Source organism: Kogia breviceps, chromosome 12, assembly GCF_026419965.1.
Source record: "Kogia breviceps isolate mKogBre1 chromosome 12, mKogBre1 haplotype 1, whole genome shotgun sequence".
Lineage (NCBI taxonomy): Eukaryota > Metazoa > Chordata > Mammalia > Artiodactyla > Physeteridae > Kogia > Kogia breviceps.
The window spans coordinates 72,885,005-72,892,518 of record NC_081321.1 but is presented as its reverse complement, the minus strand read 5'-3'; positions in this window follow the sequence as shown (position 1 = coordinate 72,892,518).

Genomic DNA, 7,514 nt, shown 5'->3' with positions numbered 1-7,514 from the left:
TTTTGTCCTCTCTCAACCCCTGGCAACTAACATTCTACTCTCTGTTTCTGTGAGTTTGACTATTTTACTATTTTAGATACCTCATATGAGTAGAATCACACAGTATTTATCCTGTGACTGCTTTATTTCACAGCATAATGTCCTCTGGGTTTAGCCATGTTGTCACATACAGCAGGACTGCCTGTTTTTTAAGACTGATTAATATTCCATTGCATGTATATACCACATTTTCTTTATTCGTTCATGTGTCAATGGACATTTAGTTTTTTTCCCATATCTTAGTTATTGTAAATAATGCTACAATGAATACGAGAGTACAGATATCTCTTCAAGATCCTGATTTCAAATATTTTGGATATATACTCAGAAGTGGGCTTACTGGATTATATGGTAGTTCTAATTTTAACTTTTGGAGGACCCTCCACACTGTTCTGCATAGCAACTGCACCATTTTAATTCCTACCAACAGTGTTACAAGTATTCACTTTTCTCTATATCCTTGCCAGTACTTATCTTTTGTTCCTTCATAGGAGGTGTAAGACAATATCTTATCATGGTTTTGATTTGCATTTTCCTCAAGATTAGTGATGTTGAACACCATTTCCTTCATCTGTTGGCCATTTGTATGTCTTCTTTGGAAGAAGTCCTTTGCCTATTTTTCAGTCATACTCTCAAGGGCGTATAACAAGGGGGACAAACCTCATCTGGAAATGTATGTAGTGTGGCCAGACTGAGAAGATAAAACAACAGGACATCCAGCTAAATTTGAATTTCAGATAGACAACAAATCTTTTAGTATTAGCATACTTTATACAGTATCTGAGATATACTAAAAGCTTATTTCTTGTTTACCTGAAATTCAAATTTAACAGTTTTCTGTATTTCACCTGGCAATCCTATGTGTGGGGTGGGGGAGGGAATAGTTAAGGAAGGCTACTTTTAGGAAGTGATATCTGAACTTAGCCCTAAAGAGTAATTGGCAAGAGAGGGCACAGGCAAGTCAGACAGACAGAAGGAACAGCACATGTACTGAAGTGGGAAAGTATCTGGTCATTGTAGTCATCATGGGCATAAGGTAAGGAATCGTGGGGGGAAATGGCATTTATTGATGTTGGAAAGAAAGAAGAAGCCAGAAAGGTCAGGGATTAGCAGGCTAGGTTAAGAATGTTGGATGTTATAGAGAACAGACTTGAGGTTGCCAAGGAGGTGGGGAGAAGGGGGAGGGATGGACTGGGAACTTGGGGTTGGTAGATGCAAACTATTACATTTAGAATGGATTAAACAACAAGGTCCTGCTGTATAGCACAGGGAACTATATTCAATATCATGTGATAAACCATAATGGAAAATAACATAAAAAAAGAATGTCTATATGTGTATAACTGAGTCACTTTGCTGTATAGCAGAGATTGGCACAGCATTGTAAATCAACTATACTTCAATCAAAAAAAAAAGAGTGAATGGAGAAACAAACAAACAAAAAAGAATGTTGGATGTTAACTACACTGGGGAAGGATATTAGAAACTGGGCTCTAGTCCTGGGGCTACAAGGAGTCTCCTGCTGGCCTGAGGCAAGTCACTTCACCTTTCTGGATCTCAGTTTACTCTTGGGCCAAGTAGATGTTAAAATACTGACAAATGAGATAATGAAACTCAAGTCCTGAAAGGTCCACCCAGAAAGAAAACTCAAGGTCATCTAATCTAAAACCGGCATTGACTGAAAACAAAAGTCTGAAGACTTTGAAGTCAGTCTTAGATGCAAAGCCTGACTCTGTCACTTGCTTGCTCTGTGGCCTTGGGTGAGCAAGTCAACCCCTCTCTGAGCCTCCACATTTCTCATGAGCAGGATGAGGTTAACATCTTCTTCCTAAATTGTTGTTAAGATTAACGATGAAATAAATAGAACACTTGTCACAGAGTTACTCTCCCAATGATTTTTTTGCCCATATGGGTTGGCTGTCTGTTCATAATTTTAAATAATTCTGGAAACATTTGGTGGGAGTCTAGAAGGTGAGGAGAAAAGAAGCAAACTGTTGCCACAGACACACATTATGTCCATCACAGTTCTTGCCTATGGCCATCGCTGCTTTTGGAACTAGTTGACCTGTTAGTTCTGGAGGCTCAGGGAAGATGACAATTCAAACAACAGATGCCCTGAGACTCTCAGGCTATGAAGTATCAAAAGTTCAAGAGATGCAGTAGGAGAAAGAAAGACTATGAGCCTTGAAGTTTTCCTCCTTCTCCAGGTAACATTTTAAAGGGGGGCTTCTAGAGATAATTTGATTCAAATACATTCAATTAATTAATTAAGCAAACATTAATGAATATTTTTATGCAGCTCTTAAGCAGCTTACAAGTACCTAGAGGAAGACAAACAAATCAGTTGAATAGGGACGTGTTTATTGATGTCCCAGGGGAGTGGACTTTATTAGTAGGAATTTTATACCAGGTTAAGGAGAAGACGGCTCTGGAGAGACCTTGGAGCATCTCTCAGAACACCAAATGGCGGCTGTCCCTGCTCTCCAACAATGGCTCTAGCTCAATGTCCTCCTCCTGCTCAAGGTGTCCTGCTAGTTAGGGCTGTACAGCTGGTTTGTGATCTAATTTCTCAGTTCCCTCTAACACACTGAGAACAAATGGTAGGCACTTGCTGTGGTAGGTTAGCATTTGATAAATGTTGGCTGAACTGAACTGTTTACCTAAGGGCTCAGTGCCAAGTAGATGGCAAAATATTTAGTGGAATCTTTCATATGTTGAAAAAGCAATTGAAGTCCAAGCTCATTGAGCTGTTAGTTTTTTCAGCAAAGATGGATGTGTGTGAATCCATCCATAGCTGAGTCTAGTCCATGCTTTTGCAAAGCACCTGGCCATATTAGGAGAGAAGTTGGTGGCTGAGAAGAGCTACGCTAATCCTTTAACAAAGGTGATGCCTGTGACTAAATCTCCAATGGAGGCTGAAAAATAGAACCCAGAATGAGCAGGTGATAAGCATTTAGAATTTGAGGTCCTACAAAATGTTTGTTTAAATTGATCATGGTTTAATGTCTCTAGATAGTTCGTTTTTTTGTGCTCCTCTTTTGGAAGAAAGGAAACTTAAGAAAACAATATGGTATAAAGGATGCAGTTTAAGAAGGTCAACCTCCCACACCTTCTACAGTTATGGTTTTGGGCAAAGGAAACTGCTGTTCCAGAGGATGTCCCTGGGGCACCAATCTTCAGAATCCCCAAAGAAAGGTTCAATTGTGTTCAGAAAGGCTGCCTTTCCTCACAGGAAAGGGAGTAGCATGTTTTAGAATTATTGCCAACTGCAAGGTTGAGACAAAAATATCAGAGACTCTGAGTTGGAATATTCCAGTGACCTCTAGCCCTCCAGTGGTCAGAGATCTGGGGTGCCAGATGCTCCACGGCAGTTGAGGAAACTGCCTTCTCAGAGGTTCTAGTCTAGGGGGAAAAGAAGAACAGATGGTATGAAAAATATATAAAAGTCAAAAGCTCAAATAATGTGAAGGTGTGCCTCACTGACACATATTGGTTTGGGTTTTTTTCCCGCCATTTAACCACACAATTTGTTTGTGTTATTGCTCCTTTGTGGGGCTATCTTTTTTTCTTTTTTAAATCTATGTTGGCAATTTCTGCGTAAACACGTGAGACCTACAAGGATGCTCATCAGGAGCCCTGTTCTCTGGCCAGTTAAAAAGTGAAATGTACTTAGACTGGCTTCCTCTGGTTTATAACAAACACTCATAAGTACAAAAGCCACTTACTTAATAAAAAGTCTATGGTCCACCATTAGAAGCATTATCAGTATCACCATAAAGATAATTTTTTATAAAATGGAGGTTACATTTTAAAATCCAGTTTCCTTTTTGAATTTGAATGTACTGGAAAATGGATTCACAATGGATATAATAATTGCCAGGAGTACAAACCTCATATTCCAGGAAATTAAGAAATTTACAAGTTAGAGTTAAAATAGAAATACACATAATATTCTAACTCTTAAGGAAAAATAACTATTATTATTTACTTCCTCAGTACACCAGAAATATGTAATAGTTTTAGAAAAGTTAAAGTTTAGACTACAGATATTTTAAGTATTGTTTCTATGCTTGTCTCCAGTAAGTAGATGAGGTTTGAAGGCAGTGAGTTTTTCTAATTCATTTGATAGCTATAGTATCCTATCTTACACGATACCTGGTATAGAAAAACCAGCACAGGATAACTATTAAGTAAATGGCTTTGGACTGCTGGAGATGGTACTACAGACATAGACATGGAGTTTTTCCCAATGATGTGCATTTGTGAGTGGAGGAGAGGGGTTCTGTGCATGGGCCAGAAAAGCTTAAATGTCCTACAAAAGTGGGGGACAGTGTTGTTCAGTTTCCTCATCTTTCAGATGAATAGTCTCGAAAGTACTGTGGCTCTCCAATGCTGAGGATTCTATTCTGGCTCATCAAAAAATTCTAGAAATGATTGTTCCTGCCTATGGGATTGAAACCAGGTTCAGTTATATTCGAAGGATACTTTTTTCAACACTGGTGAAAATCCTTAAGCAACGAATGCAATTTTGCCTACTTGTTCCATATGCAGAAATTTATCCTAGAAAAATAACAAGTGAAATTGTTATGGAGAAAAATATGTATAATTTTTCTTGACAGCAGAATAGGGTGACCAACCCATCCTGACTTGCTGGGGCCTTCCCCTCTTTTAGCGCTGTAACTCCCTCAGTGCTGAGCAAGTGCTGACCACCTTACTGGTAATCACACTACAGCAGAACCCTCCCTTTTGCTCAGTGAGTATTTTGAGATGCTGTTTAAAAATATGGAAAATATGTCATCAAATTGCCTTCTAAGGCATTTGGGTTTAGTTAACTTCAACACTTTTGCTTTTCAGAGCAGACAGTGTGACTTAGGGGCTGAGACGAATTCCTTGGGGAATTAACGGCAATTAGGAGAGGTTAAATGAGAGAAGAATTTAAAGAAAGGAGTAGGGGCTTCCCTGGTGGGGCAGTGGTTGGGAGGCCGCCTGCCGATGCGGGGGACACGGGTTCGTGCCCCGGTCCGGGAAGATCCCACATGCCGCGGAGCGGCTGGGCCCGTGAGCTCCTGCGCGTCCGGAGCACAAGAAAGGAGTAGACTCAAAGGCTTGTGGCCAAGAAAGGAAGTTGAAGAACTTTAAGTCAAACAGGGATGTTTATAAAGTTGTTTGCTATGCAGTGCATTTGATATAAAGTTTCTTTTCCTTCTTCCCATTCTGGCTGATATTCAAATTTTGATTGATGGGTTAAACAGAAGATTAGATTCAGGAGAAAAGAGAATGAGTCAACAGGAAAATAGAGCCCTGTGCCCCCCTCCCCCCACAAAACAAAACCCCTAAAATGCAGTATAGGGAGACAGTTAGAAAATACAAAAAAGAGAGGGATTTACAACATGTATAACGTACCTTAGATTTGTATTCAGACTTTAAAAAGAAAGAAAAAAAGTCTTTTCAAAATCAGTAAGAAGTCAAAGTAAGGAAGTATAAGCAAAAAATATGAATGAGCAAATCATATAAAAGGAAATATGAATGGCAAGTAAATATGAACGAAATTCAGTTTCGCCAGGGAAATGGAAGTACAAATTAAAGCCATATTGAGATACCATTTTTATATTGAGATATCTTTTTTATACCCAGTAGATGGGCTTGTGTGTGTGTGTGTTTAACAACTTCAAACCTTGGTACAGACATATATCAATGGGAACTCATATCTTAATGGTGAAAATATAAACTGGTTCAACCATTGTGGAGAGCAATTTAACCGTATGTATCACATAATATGATATGACCCAGCAAATCTTCTAGGTGTGTTCCAGGGATACACTCTTGCACATTGCATATGGATATAGGGATAAAGATTTGCACTGCAGCACTGTTGTGAATAGTAAGAAAACTGGGAAGCAATACATTGTTTATTATAAGTCAAAACGCTTATACCCTTATAATGATGTTTAGCACAACCTCTCATGTTCTTTCCACAGGAAGCGGAGCAAATTATTGGTGAGTCTTACATAAGGAAATGAAGCTGCATGGCTTGGCTCCTTTCTCTCCTTTCTTGGGAGAGTGCCTCCAGGCAAAAAGTGCACATTTTGCTCTACTTCATTCTACAGGTTTTATAGTCCTGCCCTCCCTGTTGGTATGGGGAGGATGGCCCTGGGTGACTGCTGCCTATGCCTTAGGTTCTGGGGTTCAGAATTAGGAAACCCATTTGCCCACAGATATAAGCCACATTCTCCAGTTCAATTTTACCAGTAAAAAGGTGACATTTGATCTCCTTCAGCCATCCTCTTATCTCATTTATTGAATGGGTCAGTATAGAGGTATGCCATTTATTGAGCCCCTTGAACCCCAACATTAAGAAACAAGTAAGAAACACAATTTAGGAGAAAAGAACATATGAATAAAGAGGCTCTTAGATGCCCAAGGTGGATAAATCTATGCTTTGGGGTTACTATGCTAGGCTGTGGTCATAGGAGATCTTTACCTTAGTGAGTTTCTTCAGCTTATAGGGGCTTTGTACACATGCGTGTGTGACTGTTTTCAGAAAGGCAAGGCCTACACACATGAGGCCATAAGCAAACATCATCTAGCCCTGCTCTGCACTTAGCAAAAGCAACTGCTCAGCAGGCTGTAAGCTTCAGCAGAGGCCCAGGCCAAGGGGACATCTGAATCAAGTGGTGAGGACTTGAAAATGCAGATCTCCAGGTCGATCTGGACCTACACCTGGACCAGGTATCAGGCAGAGACAGGATTAAATCTTCTGAGCCATTCTTGAACAGAACAGTATTTGCTGATTTTAAGCTGAAGGCAGAAGTGAATTCCACATGAATTACAGAACACTAGCAGAGGTTCCAGGTTTAAACACTTAGAAATATGCCTAGCTAGGTAACCTTAGATTGGTGTTTCAAATTCCATTTTGCTACCAAGACTATAGAGAACTTCAAAGGAACAAATCTTAGACATCTTGGATTTATGTGGCTTACTCACAGGCAAAGGGGTCACCCAGTGGTATGCAAAAGCTAGTTTGTATTAACTCATGAGAGCTGATTGTTAAATTTTCAGTAATTTTGTGAGGTGGTTGATATCACACTGGTAGCTTGAAATTGGCCATGATATGGGAGCATTTATGCTTTTGAAATTGGTAAACCCTACACATCAGGGTTTTTCCCTATCCTAACTCCCAGCTAGTTGTTAAACTTTTCCTATCATGTGCTTTCATATGCACTTTGGACTTGAAAATTACATAAATTCAGACCTGAATTGAGATCCAATCTGTGGTAGATGTTATTATTTCCAAGAAAACAAAAAAAAAAAAGGACCAGAGCACCCATTATAAAGAGACATACCATTCTGGGGAGATTGCAGTAGAGCACTCAATGAAATTATTGCAGACTCAATAATTAGAAAGACAATAAAAGAATTCTGTGCCTGGAATAATCTGTCTCATATAGTCTGGTCTGTGCAGGAATTCAAAGATA